A 14,594-nucleotide genomic window follows, 5' to 3' on the forward strand; every position below is an offset into this window, starting at 1 on the left:
TATTGTAAACTACAAAATGCTGCTGAAAGAAACCTATAAAGACCTAAATAAGTGGAAAGACACCAGCTTTCATGGATTTGAAAACGCCCTCTTGTTGACATGGCTATGCTGCTCCGAGCCGATGTACAGATTCCATGGGATCCATGTCAAAATTCGAGATCCTGTAGAAATTGATGCACTGATTCTAAAATGTATATGGAAATTGAAGGAATCCACGTGCCCAAAATACACAAGTAAATAATTTTAAAGGAAAAATACAGTGGGGAACTCACACTTCCTTATTCCCAAATTTACCGCACAGCTAAAATTTTCAAGTCAGTGTGGCACCGGCATAAAAGATTAGCATGTCGATCAATGGAGTAGACTCAGGAGTCCAGAAATACACCCTTACTTTGATACTCAATTTATTTTTGACAAAAGAATGCACACAGGATAGTATATCACATTTTAAAAGTATTATTTCTAGGTTATTCCCAAATGCCAGTCCAAAATCCTCCTCCCTTTGATCTAAGTATCAGCAATAAAATCCAACTCAAAAATCAACTCAAGCATATAGATGCCTCCCAACCCCAGCATCGCATAGGACACACTTAGAATAGTCCCTGGAGGCAATCATCACAAATGGGATAAACTAGGAATAGCTGAATAACTTCCATCCCATTGAAAGATTCAAAGCCAACATGTAACACATTTAGGAGTCAGATAGTTGTCAAAGGTAGACAACGAAGTTCAATGCTTCACTTTTATCTTTTGAATGTATTCACTTGCATTTAACACCAATGCACATTCTGGACCTACTATGTATCAGATGTGATGCTAGACATGGGGAATGGAAAGAACACTCATTCACCGTCTCCAGCAAACACATAGTTTAGTCAGGGCCAGGAAATTCACTCACATGCTGATTTCCACCTAGATCAGGGACCAGATATTGTGCTGATTTTTTAGGAAATGAAAACATTTAAAACATAGTCCCTGCATGTAAGCGGTACAAAGTCTTCTGTAAGAAGGGATGAACATATAGGTAGAAAAATTAGATAAGCTGAAAGCTGATAGCTAGCTAGCTAGCTAGCTAGATAGATGATAGATAATGTGTAAATAAGTATAATAAAATTATACACATCTGTAATGACAAAACATCTTTACAGGGTTTGGTATAGTTAAACAGGTTGGCATGGTGAATTCTATGAAGCAAGAAGAGGTTCAAGGAGTTTGAACTTAATTCCATAGGAAATGGTAATTCTTCAACCCAGAGAGGGCAGTTTCATTTTGCTGTGGCCTCTGGTCCAGAGAAAATAAATACCATTGACTTGATGTCACTACAAGTGTAAGCGACATTATTTCTACCCTGTAAAAAATAATAGCAGCTATTAGAAAGATTTTTCCTAAGCTTTATTTGCAGTTGTAAACTAAACAGATACTTATAAAAAATGGCCACTTAAAATGTTAATTTTATGAATGTTTACAATAATCAATGTCAAAAGGATTAACAAGCCTAAGAGGAAGGGGATGGAGAAAGAATAGAAAATTAATTCAGTGTCTTACGAAGTATGAACAAATCCTATGTCTTTACAAAATAATAACAATAGTTAAGCCCATGAATATAAGATACTTGTGTTTTTATTACAGTTTTCAAAAAAAACATTGCAAGTTAGGAAGTGTACTATAAAAAGACAAGAGTCAGACTATGAGTCAATGTCTCCAACTTAGCCAAAGCCAAATGGGAGTTTTCCACTGGGGGTCCCCTCTTTCTGCTTTCTCACCAAAGGCTCTGTAGATTTCCCTGGATGATTTTCTCTGTATAAGACAGTATCCCTGACGTTTCAAAAGAATGCCATTTCAATTTGTTTCTGGCAGAGTCTAGTCTCTCAAGACATTATTTGCAATTTGAGGGTTCCCCACAAAGCATACTTTGTGATTCTCGGGTCTTCTGATCCTGCGTGCTGAATTCACAGAAGCCCTTCTGACAAATACTGTGCAGGTAGCTCCAGTAACCATAGCAGTGGCTGTGCCATTTCCGAACACCATGCATCCATTCCCGAGGATGCCATGCCCAGCCAACTCCACAAAAGTGCAGCTCCTACAAAAGCAAATTCCTCATGTTCAAAATGTAGAAAAATGGCAGCAGGTTCTGATGGTCATGATAGGATTTTCTTAACAGTCTAAAGAAGACACCCCATTTCCTATAAACTTGATATAATTAAAGGAACAAGAACATGTTCTCTGAGACCCACAACTCAGGGGACCATCTACATTGAGAAAAGACTACTGTTACAGAGGTGGTAGCCATTTGCCACCTTCTTTCTGAACGTCCATTATTTCTTGGCACTCAGGGAAGCACACCCCATATTCTCAGGTCATTTCATTCACTCCTTACAACAACTCTTCAGGAATCCATCGCTGTCTTCATTTTACAGAAAAGGAAACAGGTTTGGAGCCTTCAGTGACCTGCCTAAGGTTGCCCGGTGGGGCGGCTGGGAGGAGGGTCAAGCCTCCACCCATCTGACTCCAAGACAGGTTTTCGGAGAGTTCAGATGAGTTCTGTGTGACTTGTTTTTTGGTATCAGTATACTTGCCTCTCTTGGCCTGGACTTTATCTCCTGAAAAATAGCTGAAGAACAGAATCACAACACTCAAGTCCTCCTAAGAAGCACCAATGGATCTGCAGTGTCCTTCCGCTGTACCATCTTGACACGGTGGCAAACTCTGGACTGCAATCATGGTCACGGCTGCAAACAAAACAAAACAAAACCTCCCACCTCCCAAATATCACTGATGAATCTCTAGGATCAAAACTATAGCTCTCTCTCTCTAAGGCTATGTGACTTTCAAGGTCACATTTTGGGCTTCTATAACTTGGGTAAGACAGGGCTCCAGACTGAGTGAACCTTAAAAGCCGCCGTCTCTGGAGCAGTAGTACGCTTTGACAGCAAGTGCCGAGAAGACAGAATTCTCATGTCTAATCAATCTTTCCCAAATGTTTCATCAAAGGGAACTTGGCAGATAGGTTTAAGCGATGAATATCACCAGAGTACTAAGTGAGTAAATAGGATCTTACCAATAGTATTAAAAAGAACGCCAGGTGAATTTCCAACAGGACGTTTCTCCCCCAGTGAGGGAGTGCTTACAAGCCTCCATCGAGCTTTGGGTCCAGGCAAGTGCTTTGATTGGAGGTGTACATCCAGAGATGCTGAACTGAAACACTTAACTGAAAACACTATTCTGTTTGTTTGTTTGCTTGTTTTCATTTTTATGATGACAGATTGCTCCTGGGGCACTTAAGAGAAGCCTAGAGTGTCAGTGGTGGTAGCACACATCTTAGAGGTAGGAACATATGTACCCTGCAATGTTATATCACTCTCTTCCCACTTGTTTATTTGCTCCTGACAGGACACTACATGCTGATCCCAGAGGTCAGATTTCCAGTTCACTGAGTCATGCAATACTCTTCAATATGATGTCTACACACTTCCAGGCAAGCTCAAGATTATAGCAGAACCGAAATTTATTGAGCACCTAATACATATTTGGCTGTGTTTCAAGCACTTGCACACATTTTCCCGTTTAATCCTTACAGTAGGCATCAGAGGGCAATATCATTAATCCCATTGACAGTCGAGGAGACTGGGAGCTAAGTCGCTTGCACAGAACCAGAGTCATCAGGTATTAGAAACGTATCATGTGTGTTGTTGATCCATACAATTTCTGTCCTCAGTGACTCTGCAGTTTTGTTGAAGAAATAAGACACCACTACCCAAAACGCTGGCCAAAAGTACCCCCACAACACACACACACAATACACACACATACACAGGAAAATAATATCACAGCTAAATAATATATTGAAAGGGAAATATAATGTTGCCATTACTAAGAGTTTTGAGCAATTCAAGAGGATAAGTTTTTAAAATTTAGTGAAGAACATTGTTAAAAGGGGAGAAGACATTGAATCGGTTTGGTCTGGCAGTTAGAACCGGAAGATCAGGAGGGCTCCAGGGCCGTAGGAGGACCTGGAGGTCATGTTTATATTGTACTATGTATATACTTCCATTTAATCAACAGCGGCAGTAACGAGAAGTCACGCTTGTTAAGGATGCTAATGGGGAGGTGAAATGCAGTCCCCTGTGTGGAACCTCATCGAAGTGTATTAACTTTGACCCTATAATTCCATTTCTTGAAATCTTTACTGAAGAAATAAGAAGAGACTCAGAAAAAAAGTTAGTAATTCATTCAAAACGTGTATCTTGAGCGCTTCTGGGTGCTGGCCGGTGGATCAGACCCTATGACGTAGCGGTAAACCACACCAGGACATTGCTCTTGGAATTCCCAAGCGTGTTCACTGAAGCATTACTTACGATACTAACAACAGGACCTGGTTCCAAACTAAATGTCCAACAACAGGGGATGTTTAAATAAACCATATTATGTCCATAGGACTAAACCTAAGCAGCCATGAAAAATCATGTTTTCAAGTGTATTTAAGAGCGCCAGGAGATATTCCCAGTAATGCCTCACAAACAACAAACACATCTTTCCCTCTGGGGCTAAGGAGCTTGCCAGGCCAAACTGTAGGCTTCTCTACTTACAGTGGGAATGAAAACCCAAGAGAGATTCAGGCAAAGTAGTTTCTCAGTCAGTCCTGCTTGCATTATAACTCCAATTTTCAAAATACGTATGATAGCATTCCAATTCTAAATGCCTATTACAGCGATAGCTAAATGAGTGTTGTTACTTCCTGGTGGCAGCATTACATTTAATTTTTATTTTCTTATTTGCGTGTCTATGTTTTCTAAACACTGTGCATTTTTTATGACCAAAACAAATTTTTTAAATAAAAGAACAGGGGTGAGCACTGGAAACGTATAGAATTGTCGAATCGTTTATCGCATGCCTGAAGCTAACATAACACGTCTGTTCATTACACTTCAATTTTAAAATTTAAAAAAAGATGAAGGAAAAAGAAAGAACAGGATTGAAGACAGCCTCCCCTGCATAATTTGTCCCCCTTCCTTCCAGTGGCCTCAGAACAACTAATTGTGATATTTCTTGACCCTGGAGATCTCCCCCCCGTGTCTGTGGAGGGATAGCCCCTCTTTGTGGAATTAAAGCCTGGACTCTAGGACAGCAGAATTATTTTAAATGGCAGGATTCAGTTAATTCCATTTCTCCCTCAGTTGGTCTCCTATCCAGAAACTGGATGCACCAGTTCTGCTTCTCAGAGAGCCTGCGATGAATCAGGCCGTCCAGCTTTTATGGTCCTGTGTCCATCATGCCTGGGCAGTTCCAGCTTGGGAGACAAACAGCCTTCCAGCAAATTTACAAGGTGGATTGCAAGAGCCTTGCAAAGTTCAGGAAACCACAAGTCACATAAGAAGGAAGACGAAGGGTGCCGGCTTCCTAAACTTTCTTCTGAAAAACAAAGTGACTAATAGTTAAGCTATTTCTATAAAGACACTGGACACACAGCAAGCATTTAATAAATGTTAGTTTATGTCCTCCTTCCTTATCTCTTTAAATCGTATCTTAAGACAATACGCATTCACAAACTTTCATAACTAAGTCAAATTGTCAGAAAAGTTGCCACTGTGTTAATACGGTTGGGGAAAGCTTAGGCCATGGAAGGTTGGGATGTTTTTTCCCTTTTAATGACCTACCAGTCGACACATTTGGAACACATCACATATACGTAAAGAGACGATCATCGGTGAGAATTAGTATTTATGGTTGACAAGTGATTTCTTTTTCCATTAAAAAAAAAAAGAAAATCTAAGCTAAAGATGGGTGGGGGCAGGCAGGATTACATCAGGTTACTTCTCAAATGAAGGTTAGAAGTCTTGCTTCAAAAGGAATTTCATTATGCCTTGTCCCCCTTTTCATATTCAAACATGGGAGTCAGGATTGAAATCCTGGATTTTTCGGATGTCTGCATTCTAAAAGGTTTTGTTTATGTTAAGGCTTAGGTCACTTTAATAGGTATGTTTTAAGGAAAACATTACCTTTGTATGACCTCTGGGATTTGAAGGTGAAAACTCAGTCACTGGAAAAAAAAGCATCCAAGTTGTCATGGATGAAATCGCTAACCTTAAAGACAATTGTGTGTCATCCTGTGGCTGCCTTCCCACAGCAATAAAAAACAGTTGAACCACAGCTGGGGCAAAGTAGGTTCTGATAGACCATGATTCTTAACTAGAGAAACACACATTGGTTTAAAAAAAAAAAAAAACATGGTAAAGGAAAATAAATAAACTAGCGGAATTTTCTAGAAGCAGCAAAACATTTTCAGGAAGCAGGTTCTAACCTCCTCCCACCCCCATTCTTAAATTGTTATTATAAGCTAAGCATTTTACCTCCAGAGGGAAGAATAAATTTGTGCTGGTTATCATATATCAGAATTACACAGGACATCATCTGTTAATGATCATTTATTCCTAGCTACTTGAAGAATAATACCCAGTAATTATAGCAAATGTAAGTCAAATAGTAATAGCATACTTTACATAGTATAGTAATTATAAGTTATGTCCATGCATCTGGGACAAGGGTCTTTTATGCTCAGTATTAAATCTGAGCTGCAATTTATTCATAATACCATGGCTGGGATTGAAGAAAGGAAGCTTGCCTGTAGAAAGGGAACTTGTCCTCCGTTTACATTTCCAATAAGTCATTTGAAGAAAACTGCTCTTTGCATGCCTTGCTAAACCCAATTACCACCAAGACATCATAAACAAATATTCATTGCATTTACAGCTGGTTCTTTATGGCACAATGCAAAATGTATTGTTAAAATTTAAACCATTTAAAGGGAGTAAGCGCCCAGATTTCTGCATTCATTTAAAATTTAATTGAAAAAAAACCTCAAGCATGTGTTGCAATATTTTCTTATTTAGAGACTGCCGCTAAATGAACAATCATATAATACTGTCAAGTCTAGCAAAAGTCAGATAGAAACGTGGGCATCTCTGCCTTTGATATTTCCTAACACTCCAACTTATCAGTTCACTTAAGTGAAGCGAGATTAAATAAAAGTTTTATAAAAAAAAAAAAACTTTACGAAACAATGGAACCATGTAACCCAAATAACAATAACTTGGGGCGCGTGGGGGGCTCAGTCGGTTGGGCCTCCGACTTCGGCTCAGGTCAGGATCTCACAGTTCATGAGTTCGAGCCCCGCATCGGGCTCTGTGCTGACAATTCAGAGCCTGGAGCCTGCTTCCGATTCTGCGTCTTCCTCGCTCTCGGCCTCCCCCACTCCTGCATGTGTCTCCATCTCCCTTTCTCTCTCTTTCTGTCTCTCTCAGAAATAAGGAAACATTCCAAAAATTTAAAAAAAAACAATAAATCGATTCATTGAAAGAAAATAAAAGATTCTTCCAGGCCTTGTCCTAGGTTAAGCCAACAGCCACACTGAAAGGATCCCTCGCTAGGTCTTACGTCCTACAACGAAATCACTCTTTTATAACAGAACCCACCACTCAGGTTTTAGATTAAATCCTCTTCCTTAATTCCTCCTCCAAGAAGCCTTCCATGCCCCGCCCCCATCATCTTATGTTACTCCCCACGGACATCCTCCATTAGCATCCTTTCCCTTTCTCTGATTGTCATTTGTATCATATTTTATTGCGACTGCTTGTTTATTTCTCAGCTAATCTCTCCTCATGGAGGGCAGGTGAAGGCATTGTTCCAGCTCCATGCCACGTCTGGCACCTACCGCAGAGACTGGCCCAGAGCATGAGCCCATTAGACCTTTGCTTTGTTAATGAGTGCTGGCTTTGCATGTTGCCATACAGAGAAGAGCTTCGGAGTGGGTGGGGAGGGCAAGTTTACTGGCAGGGGCCAAAGAATATCAGGAAGTGTGCTGGGGAAATGTGGTACTAGGAAGTTGAGTTTGTAAGCAGGTCTCTTGCTGTCACCCTCTCTCTATCCTCTGTCCTTTCCTCACCTGATTTTCTATACTAGAGCTTCTCAGAGCCTTGTACCTGATGTTTATTATGACATTCCATGAAGGGCATTTGCTGCACCTGTTTGCTCACAGACACTTTGGTTCTGGGAGCACCCACTAAGAGATGTGTGGTGCCCAGGAGACGCAATGGGAGATCTGTCCCGAGTCACTCTGTCTGGGGTGTTACATTGAGCTCTGCATCTATAAAATGAGAATACCTGTCTGCAATGATCTGATAGGAACAATACAGATGCTATTATGAATCGAAGCATCTGCCCATCTCACTGATTTGTTGTGTAATAAGGACTTGCTTGACCCCACACAGGAGGGAGGGGTTTCTTGACTGAAGAAAGGAAATGGCTCCACATAGAAACAATTCTATGCATCATGAGTTTAAATTTTTCTACAAATTTCCAAACTCTAATTTGTTTATCATTCCATAGTATTTATTAAGCATGTGCTTCATATATTTGTGTTTCAAATATTTAGGTTAAGAGTCTTCAAATGAATACTTAAATCAATACATGATGATGATCTTTAACAATTCATGTCTTTCTCATGGTTTTTAAGACCAAACCTCACATCAGAAAGTGTAACCAAATGCAGAATGCACTTGAGAAGCCTTCCGTCCTCCATTCTTCCCAGTTTTATGCCTAGCACGCTGATGTGTTCTATGCAGGAGAAGGCAGGATGCGATTTTGTTGATTTGCTTCTTTGTTTTCCATTAAGATTTGTCTTTCTAGAATAACTTTGATATGAGGACAACTGAACCAATATCCCTGTGAAAAGCCAACATCTAGCATTTCAGGCAGAAGAGAGACAAGAAAGGGCCAGCTGAGCAATGCTATTATGTCCAAGAATGAAAGGAATAACAACCATAAAATTAACTACAAGGCTATAATATTATTAAGTAATTTTGTAGAGTCAAACAAAATTCTCATAGTTTATGTTAATACGATGACTTGGTGTTTCACAATATTTCTGTTATCCGCCGTGTATGAGGAAACTGGAAAAGACATTTAGGAATTTTTTAACCAAAGAATTGCTGCTATTAACTGATGTCAAGGACATAAGCATTTTTGATAATTGAGGTGAACTATATTCAGACTAAAATTTTAGAAAATAGATCTGGAAAAAAAAAAGAAAGAAAAGAGGCTAGGGGCTTCCCCTGAGTCTTATACTTGAATAACCAAAATTCATAAGATGAAACAACATTAAGTCAAAAGGGTAGAGCCAATGATTTTTTATATGGTTACTTTTAAAGTTAGCCTGTACTTGACATGAAAACATCAGCTTAAACTAGGGAGAGATTCTAATATACCGGCCTAACTCATTACCATTGTGAGTAGCCAACTTCTAGCCCTAGGCAGCCCAAGATGGACTCATATTATTAATGTCATCTGAAGAGTGGCACCTGTCGTCTTTCCTGTACTCCATGGGTTGGCAGCAAGTCACAGATCCTGCTCACACTCAATGCTAGGAGATCATATGAGCACATGAACACCAGAACTGGGGTGTGGGGCCATTATAAAGTCTACCCACTACAGCCACTAACAACCTGTGAATTGTACACTATTTAGCTACTACTATTAGCAAAGAATGGATTCTTTTCATTGGTACCAGCTGGGAAAACCCAAAGGAAAGATTCTAATTGGCTCAGCTAACATCAGAGGTCCATCACTGGACCAGTCAACTGCAGCCAAAGTTGTACAGCCCCTAAGTTATTGAGTAAGGTAGGATCCAAAAAAATGGGGGATAAGGGTACAGGTGTCCAGATCCTGGTTATTTCAAACCAGGTAGCCACTGTTTTAGAAAACCTGACCCATGATATTACCTCCTAGATGTTCACATTTGGAAGTCTGGCTTTCCTCGCTATTTCGATCAAACTGAGGGGGAAAATTAAGAAATACCCTTTATGAGTGCTCCTGGGTGACTCAGTTGGTTAAGCATCTCACTCTTTGACTTTAGCTCAGCTCACGATGTCACAGTTTGGAAGTTCAAGCCCCACAATGGGCTCTGTGTGGACACTGTGGAGCCTGCCTGGGATTCTCTCTCTGCCCATCCCCTGTGCTCGCTCACTCTCTCTCTCTTTCAAAATAAACACTTTTTTTAAAAAAAGAAATACCCTTTTACTCACAAGAACTGCCAGATAAATCACAGTTTTGAGCCTTAAGATATGGACGTAAACATTTTAAATCTAACAACATCTGAAATAATTCTTCTATAGCCAAATAAACTAAAATACCCTAGAGAGGAAGCTCAGGGATATTCCTTCTACTATTTGCAAAGTTCAACAATGTCTCTCCACTCTCTTCTTAACAACCTATTAAGTCTATCCATACTACAGTGAAATCATGCTGCAGACGTAAACACCGGAACTATGAAGCACTGCTTAATTTAGTCACATTATCGACATGTCAGATGCAAATTGCAAGATTAAAATTCAGAAACTTCTTAGTGATATATTTTACCTGCCTGGCTTAACGGAGCCTATATAGTAGATAAATAATACTGTAAATTTAATCAACAGTGTTCCGGAGAAGGTACTCACAATTATAATTAAACTAGAAACCCACCCCTTAGAAGCCAGTCTAGGACTTCCTTTCAAATTTGAAAACAGTCCCATAGTCTTGAGCTCTTAATGATTTTTAGTTCATAGTATTTATTTTTAGAAATCTAAGGTTACAGGAGTCTCTTCCTAATCTCAATATTTTCAATTTCCACATCTAACACACAAAAAGCACTAAAACACAACTCACTGAGCTTTTAAAGGTGACAGGAAATGCTCCCACCAAGGCACATTCAAAATTAAGAAGGCATTGGCTCATCTGATAAAGAAGTACAAAATATTTAGATCTGCGAAGCAAACTTTAAGAGATAATAATAAAATAAGGATAGGGGAGAATTTCCAGAAATGCTGTTTTTGTTTGTTTGTGATGTTAAACCAGGAAAGTAAATTGCCAAATAAGAACAGAAACATAAATTAGTTCAAGAGACATCTCAGACATCTTCATGGAAAGAGAAAATTGATGGATCCAGCCTTTGAGCATGGGGGTGGAGTTAAAGGGCAGGAGCTTGTCTTCCATCAGGCAATCCTTAAAGCCAGCGAATGGCAATGTCTCTAAAAAATGTCGCTTTTCAGGATATACTATTTTATATGCATTTACCAAGCAGAGGTGAAGTGGGAGGGCAGCCCTTTATGGGGGTATCCAGTCTATCAGATAAAACTAGACATCCTGGAGCCAAGATCACAAATATTACCATCACTGACTCAACCCCTACTGTTTCCAAGGTGACAGTGTCGTGTAGTTAACACTGTTTTTTGGCAGTCTTTTTTTGGTGTGTGTGTGCGTGTGTGTGTGTGTGTGTGTTTGTGTGTGTGTGTGTGTGTGAGAGAGAGAGAGAGAGAGAGAGACAGAGAGAGAGAGGGAGATTGTTTTGTTTGTTTTGGTTTTGGTTTTGGATGAGATCTTAAAAACAAGCCATGTTCCGAATATAGTTAACTCCCAAACTCCAAGGAACATTTATCTTTATTGATTTAAGCATATTCTAAACATCTTAATGACCCACACAGGCATAAATTCTTAGATTGTGGAGTTAGCGAGCAGTTAAGACAACAGTACTTCAGGGAAAAACAAAACAGTCCTCTGATTTGTGTGTTGTGGACAGATAGGTCTTGTCAACTTCACGAAGGCCATGTCATCACTGAGAGATCAGAACAAACTTTTGGTCAATGACAACTTTAAACATTTCCCAATCCCCAGTCTCCCAAATGCTATGAAGCTGATTAGAGTCCTCTTTTAAACCAAGAATCAGTGACAACCAACGGCTTCATAAGTAAGATACCAAAAACTGTGATGATGTTGGTGATAACTACTTTCAACTCCTGCTACCATGTAAGGAGGTGGCGTGGAAAAATAGTGACGGGCCCTGACGTTGCAGCCCAATAACAGCAATCTGGCTGGCAAATAACTACTCTCTAAGTTTTTGTTTTTTTCTGTAACGTGAATTTAAAGATAGTCCCTACCAGCTGTGGGCATTCTCTGAAATGATGTGTGTAGCATGCCTAACCCATAGGAAAACTCAACAAGACTGTTACAGTTATTACTGTGTCCCATGTATTACTTGATTAGAAGTGCTCCATTTTTTTTTTTTTGTCCCTTTTAGTCCCCAGAGCAATCCATTCTCTTCACAGACCTAGGAGACATGCTCTGCAAGGGTCAGACATTTGTAGAAGGTTCTGTTGATAAGCATCGGAACCAAAATTTAAACTCCAATCTGTGTGCCTTCAGCCTGTTGTCTCTCCCTCAGTAAGATGGGAAACTTGGCATTGTTGTTTCCATGAAGACCAAAGAAAAGGAGGCAAAGAATACTCCAAATCTCTCCTGATAGGCTATCTTAAAGCTAAATCTGATACCTGTATCTAGCAGAGAAAATTCTGACCAGTGAAATAACTTCCTTTCTGGGTTCTTTAGCATGACCTGCTTTTCTTTTGTAGGAAATTTAATGATGCATTTGTTCGTTCATTCATGTAACTATGTTAAGTATTTGTTATGTACTTAACTGGGATAAATCTCCATGTAGGTGCCAGCCACCTGATGGAGGAAGGTGACTTGTATATTAACCAGAGGCATAAATCACCTGGTGATGTGAAAAACAGAGAAGCTTTGAAAGAAATGTAATTTAATCAAGTTTGGAAGTAGAGTTGCAGTTCCATTACAGAGATGGGTACCATCTGATGAATTCCTTGGACAAGTCAGTCAGTGGAAAAAAAAATTCAAGACCTGTGAGAGAAATCAGGATAGAAATTCAAACAGAGCTTCTCAGCCCAGATCATCAGTGTGTTGATATTAGATGTATGAAGAGAAGAGTGACAGACTATTTAAAGAAATATCTTCTTCTTAAAGTCTTATGCAACAACAGTTTACTAGTCATTAAACTGGCAAGACCATCCCCTTAAAAAAGTGGTGTTTCCACATCACTCTACCAGATGGAAAAAGATTAATTATAGTTATAGAATCAGAAGTCTGTTCCTAAAATCTTTCATCTTTACACATCTTTTGTATTTTAAAAAGAGAGGATTGAATTTCTCTCAGCATATGAAGTACTATATATTTTAGCTATTGGACCATAATCAATGTGTAGATTGTATTACACTGATTTATAATCTTTAGCTCTAGTTCGCTGCAGCACATTTTCCCCATAGTGTGACCGGCTGTGCCAGAGTCCTCTATCAGTCATGATAACGAACTATAAGGCTGTACACAAAAATCTGGCTCTCTCCTTTACCTTCTCATTTCCCAGCAGCTCTGGTTGCTGAAAATTCTCAACTCATTCCTCAAGCCAGGACTGCTGTGGGGTTTCCACAGAATTGTAACCGCAGAGCATGATGGAGACTGGAGACTGCCAATGGTCTCAAAAACATAAGAAAAGGAAACTCACACCACACAGTTCCCTTCTCTCTGTGTCAACCTGCTTCCTGGATCTGTCTGCTCTGGGCTTCCTTCCAATGCCCTTGCATAGTTAGTTCTTTATGTTTTGTCCAGAATATATAGTTATGGGCAAAAAGGTTACTCTGATTGGAGCTTCCCTGACTGTAAACAATAGCAGAACTCCAGACTTGAAGGTCCTAAAGTCAAAGTTGTACTTACTAATATCATTTTTTAAGGAGCACTTTGAGACAGTCAAAGTGAAGACTCCCCAATATCTTCCTGTTTAATGAAATTCAACAATCTTTGTCTGCTACAGAGAATTTCCATACTAAGTCCACAGACCTACAACACTGGAGAATCATTTTGCCATTTCAACTGATTTGTTTTAAAAAACCCACTCCTGAACAACTTTGGGTGACAGTCGCTTTGACTAATTTAGGCATTGTGAAAGAGTCTTCAATCGCATCTGTTACAAATATCTTGCAAAGATAAACCAGAATCCATGGAGTTCCTATCCTCTCATTTGCCTAATATACTTACAGTAAAGGTGAACAAGTTGATTATACAGAAATATCTATCAGACAGAGGTGCTCTTGAGATAGTGAAGCATGCTTAGACATGTGTACTTTGTAGACTTTGTAAGCTAAGATTGACCTGTTTGAATTTGGAATTAAGAATTGGGAGATCATTGTTTCCCCACCTTTTGCCTAAGATCGAGTGTAATATCTGTTTTACTAGTTTAATATCTGATACATCCTCTGTCTGAGGACAATATAGTAAGTGGATTTTGGAGTGGGGAGCTAGAACAGGGGCTTGCTTCAGTCACTCTATGCATAGACCTGGTATTACTTCCAGGAACGATGTGTGGCCCCCTCAGGGGCAACAGGATTAGTGCAAAGGGCATGCCGGCCCTGGGTTTTGAAGCCCAGAGGAGGAGACGGAGTGGTTTCCTTGTGGTCCTCCAGCAGAGGCCAGGCAGGAAGCCAAGAAGCCAAGCTCTAGGGTCCCCGTGACCACCTAAGGCCTGCCTTCCACGTGGGGCGCACGTGTCCACCATCACGTGTCAGCTGACCTGTGTGTTTGCAGCCACCAGACTCAGTCGCACCACTCTGCATCTGCTTTAGGGAAGTCCCAACCACCCCCTCTCTCTCGGTGTCTCCACTGCTTCCCTGTGTCACCCCTTGTTCCCCCAAAAAAGAGTTAGAAGATAGGTGTTGGAATGC

At 40.0% G+C, this 14,594-nt stretch overlaps 1 non-coding gene across 1 annotated transcript; it reads left to right on the forward strand.

The window, feature by feature from the left end:
• Positions 1-14,058: 14,058 nt before the first annotated feature.
• LOC115305887 lies at positions 14,059-14,242 on the forward strand. The gene has a single exon (XR_003915075.1). It is a non-coding gene; the product is annotated as a U2 spliceosomal RNA (small nuclear RNA).
• Positions 14,243-14,594: the final 352 nt, after the last annotated feature.

Source organism: Suricata suricatta, chromosome 10 (genome assembly GCF_006229205.1).
Source record: "Suricata suricatta isolate VVHF042 chromosome 10, meerkat_22Aug2017_6uvM2_HiC, whole genome shotgun sequence".
NCBI lineage: Eukaryota > Metazoa > Chordata > Mammalia > Carnivora > Herpestidae > Suricata > Suricata suricatta.